Here is a 17,806-nt window from a genome sequence, read left to right as displayed (position 1 = left end):
TTGAGACAGGGTCTGTCGCCCAGGCTGGAATGCAGTGGCGTGACCTTGGCTCACTGCAGCCTTGACCTTCTGGGCTCAGGTGATCCTCCCACCTCAGCCTCCTGAGTAGCTGGGACTGCAGGTGCACACCGCCATGCCTGACTAATTTGTCCATTTTCTGTAGAGATGAGGATTCACCATGTTGCCTAGGCTGGTCTCAAACTCCTGGGCTCAAGCAGTCCTCCATCCACCTCGGTCTCCCAAAGTGCTGGGGTTACAGGCATGAGGTGCTGTGCCTGGCCAAGGTTTTTTTATATTATTATTATGAAAAATTTTCAATATACATAAAAGTAGAGAGACTAGTTGAATGAGCTATCATATAGCCATCACATAGGTTTAAAAACTATTAAAGTTTGCAATATTTACTCCATTTGTTTTTCTGAAGTATTTAGAAAATAGTTTACAGTAGTTTTGTAATTGCAGCATGATATTCACCCCTACGTAATTTACTTTCCCTCTAAAAACATGAGGGCATTTTTTATATGATCATTATCACACCTAATCAAATTACCAGTAATTCCTTAATATCCTCTAAGATCAAGTTTACATTCAGATGTCTTCCCCTCAAAATGTCAATTGTGATTATTTTTTTCTTTGAGCAAAGATAATAAGATCTCAAGATTTAATGACAGAGATTCCATGTTAGCCCTGATGTCTAAGCTCTGTGGTCCATTGTGGCTTTACTTGAAAATCTCAGGCTAGGCGTGTTGGCTCACACCTGTAATCCCAGCACTTTGGGAAGCCAAGGTAGGTGGATCATGAGGTCAAGAGATCAAGACCATCCTGACCAACATGGTGAAACCCTGTCTCTATTAAAAATACAAAAATTAGCCAGGCGTGGTGGCAGGTGCCTATAGTCACAGCTACTCAGGAGGCTGAGGCAGGAGAATCGCTTGCACCTGGGAGGTGGAGGTTGCAGTGAGCTGAGGTTGCACCACTGCACTGTACTCCAGCCTGGGTGACAGAGCGTGACTCTGTCTCAAAAAAAAAAAAGTGTATGTGAGGAAACTGGGATAGAGCTTGGGGATATTGGGGGATGGATGTACTTCATCTACTGAACAAAACCCATGGGACACCAATGCTAGGGGAAGAAGTATCATCCTCAGTTTCTACTAACTCAATCACGCATGAGATGGGGACTTGATGTCCAAGAGAAGAGCCTCTTTTTAGGTCTTCAGCCTTGATCAAACCATTTCTGAATTCCTCATACGCATATAATCAGGTGCTATGAGTGGTACTGATTGGATAATCTTTCGGTCGTTTCCTGTGCTAGGAAGGAAAATACATGTACAGCCAACTTCCTTGAGGGTTCGTTCTTTTGCATCAGGGGGTCTCAAACTCCTGCCCTTAAAACACCTGCGAGAGAATCATCCAGGCGGCTTGCTCACTCTGCATGCAGGCCCTTTAGAATCAGAGTCAGAATATCTGGGGCTGCAGCCACAAAATGAAATGACATTTCAACAAGTTTGTCATCACGTAAGAGAGAATAGGTGAGTATTTGGATACCTATAATACAAAGTAGTTTCAAAAAGAAAGACGATTATTTTAAATGTTGCATTTTAAAAATTTTAATATAGAAAAGGCTGGGCACGGTGGCTCACGCCTGTAATCCTAGCACTTTGGGAGGCCAAGGCGGGTGGATCATTTGAGGTCAGGAGTTCAAGACCAGCCTGGCCAACAAGGTGAAACCCCACCTCTACTAAAAATATAAAAATTAGCCAGGCGGTAGTGGTGCGCGCCTGTAATCCCAGCTACAGGGGAAGCTGAGGCAGGAGAATCGCTTAAGCCTGGGAGGCGGAGGTTTGGTGAGCTGAGATCGCACCACTGCACTGCAATGTGGGTGACAATTGTTTAACCACCACTAAAATGGGCTCTGAGTCCAAATATTAATATGAAGGACATTGGTGACATTGTCTCAAAAAAATTAATGAATACAGAAAAGTACAAAAAGGGAGAGAAATCACCCCAAATCTCACAACCCCAAGAAATAAACCTCCTAATATTAAGTGAACAGCATTCCTTGCTATACACAAAGATGGCTAGAGACATGAACAGACACTTCTGATCACACAAAATGAGATTTTAAAAACAAGAAGTAGCAAATTGAATGCTGTGTAAATTTATCAGAAGAAAAAGAAATGGAAGTGAAACTGAAGGAACTGGTCAACTCAGATAAATGTAGTTTTTCCTCACTAAAAATCAGTTTCTAGAACATCTAAGAAATCAAAGATGATGAAAAATATTAAGATGTTTTATATATATGTAGAAGTCTTTACAGTTGATTGATCATCTCATGAAAAATTTGTACAGTCACTGCAAATAAAGTCATTGCAAAATCTTTACTCCTTTTGCTTTTTGCCAGCACTGACATTGGCCTTTGCAGTCTCTTGACTTCATTCTGCCCTTGAATTCCTTTTGCTGTTTTCTTGAGGTCATCTTCTTCTCATGCCAGCTGTGTCTTGCAAGTCTATGTTTGAGTTCATTTTTCTTTGCATAATTCAAAGAACCAGATAGCATGCCAAAGCCCATTGTTTAACCACCACCAACATGGGTTCTGAGTCCAACTATTAATATGAAGATGACACCTATTGTGGTCTTGTACATTTTGTTGCCTTTCCGGGGAGAAGGACATTGGTGACCATTTGTTTCCTCTGGAGTGGTCGATTGGTCATGAACTTCCTGGTCCAGATAGTTACTGTGTCATTCATCATGGTGGTTGATCCTCAGGTAGTTAGGGAGGAAAATAAACAAGAAGTTATATATTTAAAAGCACGTTTCAATTTTAGACCTGATTAATTGACTTAATAAAGGGCATTAGCACTTCTACTTCCTACAGTCCCTCCCTTTACCTCTGGAAACTAGTTATTTCTAGGTTGTTTTCTGTTGTTAAGGTTGACCACCTTCTCTTTCTGTTCTGCAATCATAGCCCTATTTTTAAATGGATTCACCTCTCATAATTAGCCTTTTGTCATGGTCATTCAATTCACAACTTGCTTATTTTTTAACTTCTTGGCTGACTAAATTTTATTATGAAGACTATTTTTTTTTTAAAGAGCTCAGAAATACTGCATTCTTTAAGTTCTTCAACATGTGATCATGTCTTTTGCCTATTTTGATTGGGCAATAATTTAGCTGGCTATAAAATTCTTGGATTATACTCTATTTCCCTTAGAAATTATAGGCACCCATCCACTGACATTTCATTGTGCCTTTTTTTTTTTTTTTTTTTTTTTTTTTTTGAGATGGAGTCTTGCTCTGTCACACAGGCTTGAGTGCAGTGGTGTGATCTCGGCTCACTGCAAGCTCTGCCTTCCGGGTCCACACCATTCTCCTTCCTCAGCCTCCCGATTAGCTGGGACTACAGGTGCCCACGTCTATGCCTGGCTAACTTTTTTGTATTTTTAGTAGGGACGGGATTTCACCATGTTAGCCAGGATGGTCTCGATCTCCTGACCTCGTGATCTGCCGGCCTTGGCCTCCCAAAGTGCTGGGATTACAGGTGTGAGCCACTGTATGAGCCCAGCCTCATTGTGCTTTGTACTAACCCCCTTTCCCTGGTCTCTTCCAGCTTGTCTTCTTCTCTCCCAGTAGTTTCTTCATGAAGAGGCCATGTGCTATATTCCATGAGATATTTCACACTCAAAGAAGACTTCTTTTATACTCTTTTGATAATTTGTCTGGGAATCACTGTCTTGATTTATAAGGGAGTTTGTAATAAATACAGTAAAAGAGAAACACACAACGTATTTTGAGACATCAGAGAAGGGAGAAACCAATTCTATTAATATTTGGGGTTAGCAGGGAAGGCTTAGTTAAGAGGTAACATTTGAACTAAGCCTTGAAATAAGGGAAGGATTTGGACATGCAGTAATGGGGAGAGAGTAGAAGCAAGACATGATGGTTAGTGTTATGTATGAATTTGACTGGGTTGTGGGGTGCCCAGATATTTGGCTACACATTATTCTGGGTGTGTCTCTGAGGTATTCTGGATGAGGATAACATTTAATTGGTAGACTGAATAAAGCAGATTGTCCTCCCCAATGTGGGTGAGCCTCATCCAATCCACTGAAGGCCTGAACAAAACAAAAAGGTAGAGTCACAGAGAATTTGCTCTTTTTACCTGATTATATTTGAGCTGGGACATCAATCTTGTCCTGACTTTAGATGTGGACTCGAGTTGGAACTATATCATTGGCTGTCCTGGGTCCCCAACTTGCTGGCTGCAGACTCCAGGACTCCTTAGCCTCCATAACCATGTGAGCCATCCCTTACAACTAATCAATCTGTCTCTCTCTATGTGTATGGCTGTACCTCTATCTCTCTGCTCTTTCTCTGGAGAATCTAGAACAATACACAAGGTTATATTAGAGAAGAGGATGACCCAAGGAAAAGCATGGAGGCAGAAAAATGCAAAGAGGGTTTGGGAAGACTGGGGTCCTGACGGGGAGTTTGGATTTCACTGTGTGTAGCATGGAGAATACTTGAAAATATTCAAGAGGTGAAAATTGTATTTGTGGAAGAACACCAGGAGTATGTGAAAAGAAAAACACTCACTTCATTTTAACTCCACTGAAGGGGGCATCAAAGGGATGCACTGGGGACATGGGTTGGAGGGTATTTGAGGCCATATCTGGAGGATCTTTACTTCTAGGCTGAGTCTGAAGTTATCTTTCTGGGGAGTGGGAGATTACAAATCTTTGAGCTCCACTCAAGAGATGGTTTTGCTAACAATGGCAGGGCGATGGTGGTGGTGGTGGTGGTGGTGGGAAACTGGTAGCATGAATTCTAATTGGGCTTCTGTTATTCTAGCCGAGAAAGTTGGGGAATGGACTTTCAGTAGAATAATACAGACCTGGGAATCAACTGCATGGAGGAGGTAGTTATAGGTGATGAGATGTCTCAGGGACAAAGATTGGTAGAAGGAGAAAAGAGACTAGGCTGGTACAAAAATAATTGCTCTTTTTGCCATTACTTTTAATGGCAAAATCCGCAATTACTTTTGCACCAACCTAATAGGATGCAAACTTCGGAGCCATCTGCATCAGAGGGATTGATGAAGATCAGCAAAGTTTGGGAACACAGGAAAGGAGCGGGGAGGGTAATGACTTGAGGGCATAGCAGGGATAATCAAGGTTTTTCTTCTTAGCATGTGGAGACTTAAGCATGATTATATGTTAAACGCCTGGCACATACATGGTGCAAAATATTTATGAGTGAAATGACAAGTGAAGTTGGTGAGTCATGGGAGTTCCAAGGGAATGGGTGATAAAGGGAGGTCTCAAATGAGGCACAAGTGGAGAAGGTAGCTTGGGAAAGGAGAAGGATGCTTCTCCTTATAACATGGGAAAGGCAGAGGAAGAGGGTCAAGGTACAGTGATCTAGGGGTGAGATGGAAGTGAGTTGAGAGAACTCAACTCTGGGCTCTGAAACCCCTAGGAATGGTTTTGGGGGGCTTTGAGATATAGAAGAGGTTTAAAGTTAATTGTTATAGCAAATATGGTTTGGAATTTATTTGTGATGCTTAAAATTATTGCTGAACAGAAGTGAAGTCTACCCTAGAGTTGGATGGTGAGATCATTTAGTGGAACTACAAGATCCATGTTGTGATTCTTTCCAGTATCATTCAGCAGCCCTTGGACAATTGCGAGGCAAGTCATCAATGGGGTATGGAGATTTTCCAGGTGGGTGTGGTTGAAGGCAGGGAAGAACGAGTTTAGGAGCACATTACAAGAAGAAGGTGACTGTAAGGTCCAGGCTGAGCAGGAAGGTAAAGCAAGAAGGAAACATGAGGTTGTGAAGAGAAGTTTAGAGGGATGAGGAGGCAGGAGAGGTGAACAGTTGCAGGATGTAGCTAGAGTGGCGATGTTAGATATTGGGGCCAGAGAGCTTTACAATGATTATGAAGATCAAAGGGCATTAGAATCAAGCTATAAAGAGCCAATGTTTGATGTTGGGATGTGAGTATGCTGCAGGTGGATGTCTGCACATTGATGGTGAGAACATGGTCACCCTGGCCCTGCTGGGTCTTTGCTAAAGAGACTGTGCTCTGTTCTTGGGGCCGTTTTCATCACCTGATTAGAGCAGAGGTCCCCAAATGGTGTTCTTTGGACCATCTGTATAAAATATTCATAGGTCAAGGATAAAATGGAAAAACAGAGACAATGTCACAGAAATGTGCCCATTGGTGAAAGACCACGAGCTGTCCTTTTTGGAGGATTGTTCTTTATTCTAAAAATGTATATATTCTATTCTATTAAAATATTTTTGTATTTGCATTTTTTTCTCTTTTATGAAATGCCATGGGGTAGAAATTTGTAATGTATCCAATTCTCCTGTCCTCATGCATTGCCCTGTGGTGGGAGAGGGGATGTGGCTAGTACTGGCCAAGAGGCTGGGGGCAGAGGTGCAGTGTTAGACTTCTAGCCTGGAGCATTTAATTCTTAGTACAAGACTCTGTAGCATTCTTCTCCTTCTGTTCCCTGCTTGGTGATACTCGAGGTAATGCAGCCCCCATTAGCCTTAGTCTTAGGGCAAGTTTGATGGAAAACAGAGCACCCCACACCTCCCTGCAGATGTAGCATGAGTGAGAAAAACAACTACTGATGTTTGAATTTACCAAGATTTAGGAGTCGTTTGTTATTGCAGCAAAACCTCACCTATTCTGACCAATCATGGTGGAATTTCTGTGTGTATGTGTGTGTGTGTGTGTGTGTGTGTGTGTGTGTGTGTGTGTGTGAAACTGGTAGTTTAAAAAAGTTCCTTCTTACCAAAAAGAAAAAAAAGTAGCAACTTTATGTTGGTTCCCAAATTAATAAAATATTTTTACTGGTTTATAAAATAGAAAAATCTGAGAATCTGTAGCTTAGAGAACTACAGTGTGGGATGTCTATAAAGACCAGGTTATTTGATCAGCTCCTAACACCCCTTAATAGAAGCTTAGCCAAGACTTGGACTATTTCAGTCTTTCCCATTCCACATTCCATGGACTCTTGAAGAGACATTGATGAAACGGTGCAGCCATGAACCACCCTCACTCAATCCTAGTGGCAGAATCCCCCTTTTACTGAAGAATGAGCTTCTTGCTACAGTGATACTTGAACCCCTTAGATATATCCTGTACTAATTATATTAAAACACGACCAATGCTTTCGCTTTGTTGTCCCCCAAATTAAACACCTTAATCATGAGAACCCAGAGAATTGGATTTAGTGTGACTGATTCCAAACTGTCAGTAAGAACACAATTAGGTTATATTTTTCTCCATTTCAAGTAAAAGATAATTGACAATAAAATGCTGATCAATATGTGTAGCTCAGGAGGTAGAGCCTGCTTTGAGATGCAGAAGTGTTTGCTTTTTTTAGATCTATATTCTTGAGTGAATAAAAAATCCATCTCTCTTTCCTAGAGGGAAAGACTTTCAGAGTTGGGCTTGGCAACAGCCTATCAGAGGCTGAATTAAACAAATAGGTATCTCCCTTGAGTGAATGGTGCGTTTCTCCTGTTCGGGGAACCGTGCTTTTATGGTGGAGTTTGCTTTCTGTCTTGGTCTCCGGATGTGTGTATCTGTGGGTGGATGTCTGCATGCAAATGGCAGTGTATACCTGTGTGGGTGTGTACAAAATTCCCAAGTGAATCTCAGCTTTGTGGGGATCTCCGGGTCTTGAGCCCAGCAGATGCCAGTTGAAGAAAAATCACTTGAAAATGAGACAGAAAGAATGGAAACTAAATCCTAGCACTAAAGGCACCAGGTTTATTAAAAACAAAACTCTGGATCTTCTTTGTTTTGGACTCTACCTACCTCCAAGTGACATTTCTGTTTCCTATGAAATGATTAGAATGACAGAGATCCTGAGCACGAAAGAGCAGATACTGTGTGATTCTGGGTATGTCAGGGTGTCAGCTGTGACGCTGCTGACATTTCGGCTCAGCAATTTCTCTGTTGTACATGTGGGGTTTCCCTGTGCATTTTAGGATGTTGAGAGTCCCTGGACCCACTGGATGCAGTAACACAACTCCCCCCAAGTACAGACAACCCCCAGTGTCTCCAGATATTGCCTAATGTCCCCAGGGGGCAAAATAGCCCCATCTGAGAACTGCTGCTTTCATAAAGTACAATGTCAGGTGAAATAGGTGGAGGCTGTTTGTAGTCAGGGGTTAGTAGAGATGGAAGAGACCCCAGGAATATCCTGGAAGGGGCTGTAATGTTCTGTTTCTTGAATTGGGTGTCGGTAATATGGAGATGTTCAGTTTTTGTTGTTGTTGTTGTTATTTTTGGCAGGATCTTGCTCTGTCACCCAGGCTGGATCACAGTGGCACCGTCATGGCTCACTGCAGCCTCTGCCTCCTGGGCTCAAGCAGGCCTCCCACCTCAGCCCTCCTGAGTAGCTGGAACTACAGGCATGTGTCATCACTGTTGCCTAAGTTTTGTATTTATTTATTTTTTGTAGAGAGGGGGGTCTCACTATGTTGCCCAGGCTGGTCTCAAGCTCCTGGGCTCAAGCAATCTGCTCACCTCAGCCTCCCAAAGTGCTGGGATGACAGGCATGAGCCACTGCGCCTGGCCAGTATGTTCAGTTTGTAAGAAAAGTACTGTGTTGACCTCTTCTATGTGCCCATTTCTTTAAGTAATAATTCAATAATGCATTTAGAAAAATTGGTCATAATAGGAGTGATTTGTAGAGTGACTGGCATGAAAGCTGATCACCTTAATTTGAACTACTCTGAAAGGACCACCAGGGGCCACCAAGAGGAACCTTTCAAGGTGTCATAGCCAAGGATAGGAGTGTGTTGTGTATATCTCTGCCTAAAGGATTTGCTGGTTACATGGAAGGATGAAGCCTCCTTCTGAGGACACAGGCAGCTAGGCAAGTGGAAGCCCAAAGCATTGAGCTTTCTAAATGGACTTTGCTAAAATCTTGTGGATGACTCCTGCTCTTAACATACACCCATGTACATATTGTCCACATAAACATTAATTCTGTAACAAGGCCCACACATAAGGGTATTTTTTTCTTTTGAGACAGTCTTGCTTTATTGCCCAGGCTAGAGTACAGTGGCATAATCGTGACTCACTGCAACCTCCACCTCCTGGGTTCAAGCAATGCTTGTGCCTCAGCCCCCCGAGTAGCTGGGACTACAGGTGCACAACACCATGCCTGGCTAATTTCTGTATTTTTAGTAGAGACAGGGTTTCACTATGTTGTCCAGGCTGGTCTCAAACTCCTGCCCTCAAGTGATCTGCCCACCTCAACCTCCTAAAGTGTTGGGATTACAGGAGTGAGCCACTGTGTCTGGGCCCACACGTAAGGTTTGAGTTGAGATAGAGAAACTCTGGCAGGACTGAGGAATTTGGCCACAGTCTCTGGGAAATATGCACAATTTCTGGAATCTTCTCTACTTCCAGAGTTCCCACTTTCTATCTGTCTCCTATTTATTCAACAAACTTGTATGGAACCACAGTGTGTCTAGAACTTGCCAGGCGTGGAGGATAAAAGATGACTGAGGTCGGGCATGGTGGCTCATGCCTGTACTCCCAGCACTTTGGGAGGCCAAGGCAGGCGGATCACTTGATGTCAGGGGTTTGAGCACAGCCTGGCCAACATGATGAAATGTCTCTACTAAAAATACAAAAATTAGCCAGGCATGGCGGCACGCACATGTAGACCCAGCTACTTGGGAAGATGAAGCAGGAGAATCGCTTGAACCCAGGAGGCAGATGTTGCAGTGAGCTAAGATCACCCCGCTGCATTCCAGCCTGGGAGACAGAGCGAGATTCCATGTCAAAAAAAAAAAAAGATGACTGAGATACAGACTCCATCAGAGTTGACTCTAACACAAATTTGGTAAGAGCCCAAGGTCTGGCTGGGCAAGCACCTTGATCGGCCTTATCCTGCAGCGTCTACTAGAATGAAGAGCACTTTTTTCTTTACTCATGAAAATGTTTTGTGCTTCGTACCTACCAGTACAATTTGTGTTAATTCTGCAAAATTTGCCGCATAACTCTGCCTATATTCTTAGCATTTTTCCTTTGAGAGATTTCTCAGCACATCATCTTTGGACTATGTGGAATTGGAAATTTACTTAGAGTCAACAACAAGTACAGGAAAGTCAGTTCTTAGTCAAGAGTTAGGTTTTCAAAGACAGTGGATAAAATAAAAAATCTAGTACACTCAAGATTATACGTGCAAATCCCCCTCATCATTCATAAAGTTTAGCCGTCAGTCTTACCGTGGCTCACCAGGTCCAATCCATACTTCTTCTTCCACGATCGGAGCAGAGGGTGATTTTTTTTATGAGGAACTGATGAAGTCATTTAGAGACCATACGCAGTAGGAGCCCTGTGTACTAGAGACCAATCAATGTGCCCTCACGGCACCATTTCTGCCTCTCTCCCTCTTTGTTCTTGCCAAGTACCCATAGTTCATTTTCCATAGATTAAAAGAGCCCAAGTTGGGCCTATACCTGGGAGTACAATTACTGGGTCATTTGGTAACTCTATGTAGAATTGTTTGGGAAGTTGTTAAACTGTTTCTCACAGTGGCTACACCATTTTAATTCCTACCAGCAGTGTATGAAATTTCTAGTTTCTCTGCATCCTCACCAAAACTTGTTATTTTCTGTTTTTTTTTTTTTTTTTTTTTTTTGAGACAAAGACTTGCTCTGTCGCCCAAGCTGGAGCGCAGTGGCACAATCTCAGCTCACTGCGACCTCTGCCTCCCAGATTCAAGTTACTTTCCTGCCTCAGCCTCCCGAGCAGCTGGGATTATAGTCACCTGCCACCATGCTTGGCTAATTTTTGTATTTTTTTAGTAGAGACAGGGTTTCACCATGTTGGCCAGGCTGGTCTCAAACTCCTGGCCTCAGGTGATCCACCTGCCTCGGTCTCCCAAAATGCTGGGATTACAGGCATTAGCCACCACACCAGGCCAATTTTCTCTATCTTCGATTCTAGCCATCCTTATGGGTATGAAGTGGTATCACATTGTGGTTTTGATTTCTCTTTCCCTGAAGATGAATTTCATTGATCATCTTTTCATGTGCTTATTGGCCACTTGTATGTCTTCCTTGGAGATGTGCCATATTTTCATACTCAAAAATGAAAGCACAGGTCCACACAAAAATTTGTACATGAATAATTACAATAGCATCACTGCTAATAACCCACAGAGGGAATTAATCAAAATGCCCATCGCCAGATGAAGAGATACACCGATTGTTGTCTACCCACATGGTGGAATATTATTTGATCCCAAAAAGGAGGAAAGTACATACGCTACAGCGTGGATGAACCTTCAAAACAGATGAAAGATCACATTCTACATGATTTCATTCAGATGGAAATCTATAGAAATAGGAAGTCGATTAGTGGTTGCTTAGGGCTGGTAGGGGCATGGGAGGGTAGAGGGTGTTAGCTAAAGGGTATGAGGTTTCTTTTTGAGGTCATGAAATGTTTTAAATTGACTGGTAATGTTTGCGTATATCTCTGAATATATTAAAAACCATTGAAATGTAAAAAATGCAAAGAAAAAACAGCCCAAGTTGCAATTTTATTCAACACTTGATTGGCTTTAAAAATAGATTCCAGGCTGGGCACGGTGGCTCACACCTGAAATCCCAGTGCTTTGGGAGGCTGTGGTGGGGGGATTGCTTGAGGCCAGGAGTTCCAGGCCAGCCTTGGCAACATGGCAAGACCCTGTCTGTACAAAAAAAGAAAAAATAAATATCAGGTGGGTGCAGTGGCTCACACCTGTAATCCCAGCACTTTGGGAGGCTGAGGCGGGCAGATCACCTGACATCAGTTCAAGAACAGCTTAGCCAACATAGTGAAACCCCTTCTCTACCAAAAATATAAAATTTAGCCTTTTGGTACTCTGAGCAGCACCATGGCGGTTGTTAAGAACAAGTGCCTTATGAAAGGCGGCAAAAAGGGAGTTAAGAAGAAAGTAGTTGGTCCATTCTCTAAGAAAGATCAGTATGATGTGAAAGCACCTGCTATGTTCAATATAAGAAATATTGGAAAGACTCGGTCACCAGAACCCAAGGAGCCCAAATTGCATCTGATGGTCTCAAGGGTCTTGTGTTTGAAATGAGTCTTGCTGATTTGCAGAATGATGAAGTTGCATTTAGAAAATTCAAGCTGATTACTGAGGATGTTCAGGGCAAAAACTGCCTGACTAATTTCTATGGCATGGGTCTTACCTGTGACAAAATATATTCCAAAGTTGAACAATGTTCAACAATGATTGAAGCTCATGTTGATGTCAAGACTACCGATGGTTACTTCTTTCTTCTGTTTTATGTTGGTTTTACTAAAAAACACAACAATCTGATACTGAAGACCGCTTATGCTTAGCACCAACAGTCTGCAAATCCAGAAGATGATGATGGAAATCATGACCTGAGAGGTGCAGACAAATGACTTGAAAGAAGTGGTTAATAAATTGATTCCAGACAACATTGGAAAATATGTAGAAAAGGCTTGCCAATTTATCTCTCCATGATGTCTTCATTAGAAAAGTAAAAATGCTGGAGAACCCTGGGTTTGAAAGGCATGGAGCTTCGTGGTGACGGTAGTAGTTCTGGAAAACCCACTAGGGACGAGACACATGCTAAAGTTGAATGAACTGATGGATATGAACCACCAGCCCAAGAATCTGTTTAAAGTTCAGACTTAAAACATTGGCAAATAAGAAGTCCTATTTGTGAAAAACAAACAAGAAACAACAATGAAAAAAGCAAAATTAGCCTGGTGTGGTGGTGCATGCCTGTAATCCTAGCTACTCAGGAGGCTGAGGCACGAGAATCACTTGAACCCAGGAGACAGAGGTTGCAGTGAGCCAAGATTGCACGATTGCACTCCAGCCTGGGCAACAGAGTGAGACTCTCTCCAAAAAGAAAGAGGAAAAAAAAAAAAAAGTATCCGGGCTTGGAGGCATGCGCCTGTACTCTCAGCTACTCTGAAGGCTGAGGTGGGAGGATAGCTTGAGGCCAGGAGTAATTTGAGGCTGCAGTGAACTATGATTGTGACACTGCACTCCAGCCTGGACTGCAGAGCAAGACCCTGTCTCATACATACATACATACATACATGCATACATACATACATACATGCATACATACATACACACACACACACACACACAAGCACATACATACATACCCAGGCTCTACCTCCAGTGATTCTGACTCAGTAGGGTGTGGTATCGCCTAGGGATCCTACTGTTCAGCCTGGTCTGGGATCCACTTTTCATTGGGAACTGAGACACTGGCTTTGAGCCTTTCTGTCCTGTGATGTAGAGGTCATGGCGACGCAGGTTCAAGCTTAAGGAGACCTGACTGTGCGTTAGGTATTGTGCTGAACATCATCTCTTACTCTCACAGCAACATCCTTAGAAGGTTAATGATGTGTCCCCGCTCTACAGATGAGGAACTGAGCTTTCAGAGGAGTTTAGCTTGTTCAAAACTTATTCTTCCTATTGGAAACTTTGTACCCTTTGAGCAGTGTCTCCTATCCCCTACCTTTCCTCCACCCCAGCCCCTGATAACCTCTGTCCTACTCTCTACTTCTGTGATTTCAACTTCTTTAGATTCCACATATAAGTAAAATCATGCAGTATCTGTCTTTCTGTGCCTGGCTTATTTCACTTAACACAATGTCTTTCAAGTTCATCTATGTTGTTGAAAATGACACGATTTCTTTCTTTTTTAAGAGTTAATAGTATTCCGTTGTGTGTATATAGTACATTTGCTTTATCCTTTCATCCACTGATGGACACTTAGGTTGATTCTATATCTTGGGTATTGTGAATAGTGCTGCAATGAACATAGGAATGTAGGGATCCCTTCGACATATTGATTTCAATTTTTTTTTTGGTCTATACCCAGAAGTTGGGTTGCTGGATTATATGCTTTGAAATCTATAGCACAGCAGCGTGACTATAGTCAATAATAATGTATCTTTCAAAATAACTAAGAGGCTACTTTTCAAATGTCTCATCATAAAAATTGTCAGTAAATTAGGGGATGGTCATGTTAATTAGTTTGATCTAATCATCCCGCATTGTATACACATATCAAAACATCACATAAATGTGTACAATTATGATTTGTCAATTAAAATAACATTAGTTAAAAAAATAAGTAACTTGTTCAAAGCCCCAGTTGGGATTGATGGAGCTGGGAGATGCACCAAGGCTTTTGCTCTCAGGCTCACAGAGTCCTTGGTCCACGAATGTTGAAGCCCTAGCTGAGATTTCTACTGAGATCAGTGTAGGGATTCAATGTCTCAGAAGCATCCCATCCTCCAGGGCCCACAAGTCCATGACCGTTGCCTCTACCCACGACCCTACTGACCTGAAATGTGGTCCCTGCTTTTATTTCCAGGAGCATACAACACTTACACCAAGCATTGATGGGTTTTGTTGACTTCATTTGAGATGTGGGGCCATGGAGAGTGGAGAGTGTCCCATGATCCTTGTTTGGTGTTGGCCAACTCATTGACTTCTCTCATTTGGCTTCACCCTTCCCTTTTCTACTCACCTCCTCTGTCATGGATTGCTCTGGGAATTCTGAGCCCTAGTTCCTTTATTTTGCAGATAACCTTCACTCTTCTCTGCAACGAATCCCAAAAGTATGTAGTTGAGCTGACTGCAAGGTGCTTGACACGCAAGAGATTCCACAAATGGGATTCGGCCTCTGGAAAGTGGTGGTAGTTCCAGATTTATGTGGATGTTACTTTGTTTTTCCCTATAAAATATATTCTTTAAACTATCAAGCTCTTGGCTCCTGGATGCAGACCTTTGCTTGTGGCAGTGGGCTGGGTACTGTCACCGGGGAGAAATGCTGCCCACTTAGAGAAAGAGAAACTGGTTCTCTTTGAGAGGCAGAGGGAGATTTCCAGTGCCAGTTTGTTTGGAGGCAAAATGCCTGTTGCATTAAAATTGCCCAAACTTGGGCTGGTGCCTTGCGTGTTTAGAGCTCAAAGCCATGATTGTTTTCTTTTTTTTTTTTTTTTTTTCGGTGGTCGGTTTTCCATCCTTTTGCTTGGTAGGTTTCTGCTAATAGCTTCGACCTCAAGAGTCCCATTATACAGACACTAACAGCACCTACTATGTGTCAGTCTGTAGTGCCTACTATGTGCCAGGCATTGGAGATAATATAATGATGAACAAGATAAACATGGCACTTGGAAAAGAGAGTCTAGTTCCCACTCTCAGCCCACCCCAAAGAGAGGCCAGAATTTGGCTTCCAAAGATCTCAGATGCCCTTGCATCATCTCCATGAAGAGGGCGGGTGAAGCTTTGGTGTCTGAAGAGAATTTGGCTGGACAATCCCCAAGGTTCGGAATGATGGGAAGGAGCTGCCATCTGTGTTTAAGGTGAGAAGCGGGGAGTGGCTGGATATCAGAGGAAGCCAAGATGAAGAGAAAGTTTTTGTGAGTTCCTATGCATAGTGGAGACCTGTTACAGTGAGGGTCCCTGGGGCGGAGCCTGTGGGTCACTGGAATGATGCTGTGAGGAGGGTCTTGTTATAGCAGATGGCCCCAAAAAGGCTGATGGATCATGAGCAGCTGGAAGAATGGAGAGTTCGGGGGAAGTAGTTCCTACCTGGCTTTCCAACAGTGTGTAAGCCCAGAATTCTTACATAAGCCCATGGAGAAGGGAAAGGAATGCTGGTAATGACAAGATTGAATTCTCCACCTGCCAGGCATCCAAGGACTCAGAGCAGATTTAACTGAAGTTACAGAAATAGGAATGTGACATTTTCTACATCCGGGTGTGCTGGAGCAAAAGGTATTCCCTCTCTGGTTTGTGGGGAAGGAGAATGCTAACAGACAAGACTCCAGGTTTTCGCTCTTAAACTTGGTGCCTAGAAATGCATTTTCTACTGGATGCAGACAGAAGCTCCATATAGACATATCCATCGCTGCATCTCTCATGCCTTGTGTTCTCCCTAATTTTCCCTTTTTAAACCACAGAGGAAGAAAATTCCAGCATCACTTCTGGCCTCTCAAGAGTGAGTTAGGTGGCCAGGTGGGGTTATTCATGCCTGTAATCTCATAATGAAGGGGTGGCCTGCCCCTCCACACCTGTGGGTATTTCTAGTCAGGTGGGATGAGAGACAAAAAAGAAATAAGACACAAAGTATAGAGAAACAACAGTGAGCCCAGGGGACCAGCGCTCAGCATACCAAGGACCTGCACTGGCACCAGTCTCTGAGTTCTCTCAGTTTTTATTGATTATTATCTTCATTACTTCAGCAAAAAGGAATGTAGTAGGAGGGCAGGGTGATAATAAGGAGAAGGTCAGCAACAAACATGTGACTAATAGAATCTATGTCATAATGAAGTTCAAGGGAAGGTACTATGACTGGACGTGTACGTAAGCCAGATTTATGTTTCTCTCCACCCAAACATCTCCGTGGAGTAAAGAATAACAAGGCAGCATTGCTGCAAACATATCTCACCTCCCACCATAGGGCGGTTATTCCCCCATCTCAGAATTGAACAAATGTACAATCGGGTTTTATACTGAGACATTCAGTTCCCAGGGGCAGGCAGGAGACAGCGGCCTTCCTCTCTCTCAACTGCAAGAGGTTTTCCGCTTTGACTAGTCCACCTCAGCACAGACCCTTTATGGGTGTCGGGCTGGGGGACCGTCAGGTCTTTCTCATCCCACGAGGCCACTTTTCAGACTATCACATGGGGAGAAACCTTGGACAATACCCAGCTTTCAAGAGCAGGGCTCCCTGTGGCTTTCCACAGTGCATTGTGCCCCTGGTTTATTGAGACTAGAGAATGGCGATGACTTTTACCAAGTATACTGCTTGCAAACATTTTGTTAACAAGGCACGTCCTGCACAGCCCTACATCCCTTAAACCTTGATTTCATACAACACATGTTTTTTGAGCTCCAGGTTGGGTCAAAGTGGTTGGGGCAAAGTGGCTGGGGCAAAGCTACAGATTAACAACATCTCAGCAAAGCAATTGTTGAAACTACAGGTCTTTTTCAAAATGGAGTCTCATGTCTTCCCTTTCTATGTAGACACAGTAACAGTCTGATCTCTCTTTCTTTTCCCTACATATCCCTCTTCTCGTTTTGACAAAACCACCACCATCGTCATGGCCCCTTCTCCCTGGTCGCTGTCTCTCTGGAGCTGCTGGATACACCTGTAGACTAATGATAGAAAAGATAGACATACAAGGATTAATACAAAATTTGCAATAGTGGAATTTCCGGTGGTTTTAACCCAAGTGACAGGGGGCAAGAGGACGGTGTGGGTGCTGCGGCACCCAGGCAGTCTCCCACCTCCTTTGTGTCTTAGTTGCTGTTTCTCATAGTTTTCAGTCTTTCTCCTCACCTGCTCACTCGTACCTTTTATCTCTTTGTCTCCCTTCTCTTATGGTCTCTCTCTCTCTCTCTTACACTATCTCTCTCCCCAATCTCACTTTCTGTGTCTGTCTCTGATCTCTGTCTCTTTTTCTTTCTATTCTTCTCCTTGGCTTTCCACATGTGCCGTTCTCTTGGTGGATGGTAACTTCATCTGTTCTTCTGATATCACCATTTTGTTCACCCTACGAGTCGATGATGCTCGATTGCCGGTTTTCTGTCTCTGCGGAGGCACTTTCATTTGCATCTCTGATGGGTTCATTGTAGAACTTCAAATGTCTAGTGGGTATCCAAACAGGAAGCTGATTTTCTCCGGGAGAAACACAAGCAAAACCTCTCCCCCATGTTATCACCTTACCTATTTCCCATGTTTTTTTTTT

The 17,806-nt window shown here is 43.0% G+C and overlaps 1 protein-coding gene and 1 pseudogene across 18 annotated transcripts in view; both read right to left on the bottom strand.

Annotated features, from left to right (window-relative positions):
- Window positions 1-247: 247 nt before the first annotated feature.
- LOC107967432 (small ribosomal subunit protein eS24-like) lies at window positions 248-3,264 on the bottom strand (annotated as a pseudogene).
- Window positions 3,265-16,253: 12,989 nt separating this feature from the next.
- The window catches only part of LOC129136506 (putative glycosyltransferase ALG1L2), a 164,484-nt gene continuing 162,931 nt past the window's right edge, over window positions 16,254-17,806 (bottom strand). For all 18 annotated transcript variants that reach the window (XR_010147966.1, XR_010147972.1, XR_010147964.1 and 15 more), the window contains one exon: window positions 16,254-17,213. The gene's annotated coding sequence lies outside the window, so the exon portion shown is untranslated. The remainder of the gene's footprint in view (window positions 17,214-17,806) is intronic.

Source organism: Pan troglodytes, chromosome 10 (assembly GCF_028858775.2).
Source record: "Pan troglodytes isolate AG18354 chromosome 10, NHGRI_mPanTro3-v2.0_pri, whole genome shotgun sequence".
Lineage (NCBI taxonomy): Eukaryota > Metazoa > Chordata > Mammalia > Primates > Hominidae > Pan > Pan troglodytes.
The sequence above is the reverse complement of the archived record's forward strand: the minus strand, read 5'-3'. Positions and strand labels throughout refer to the sequence as shown.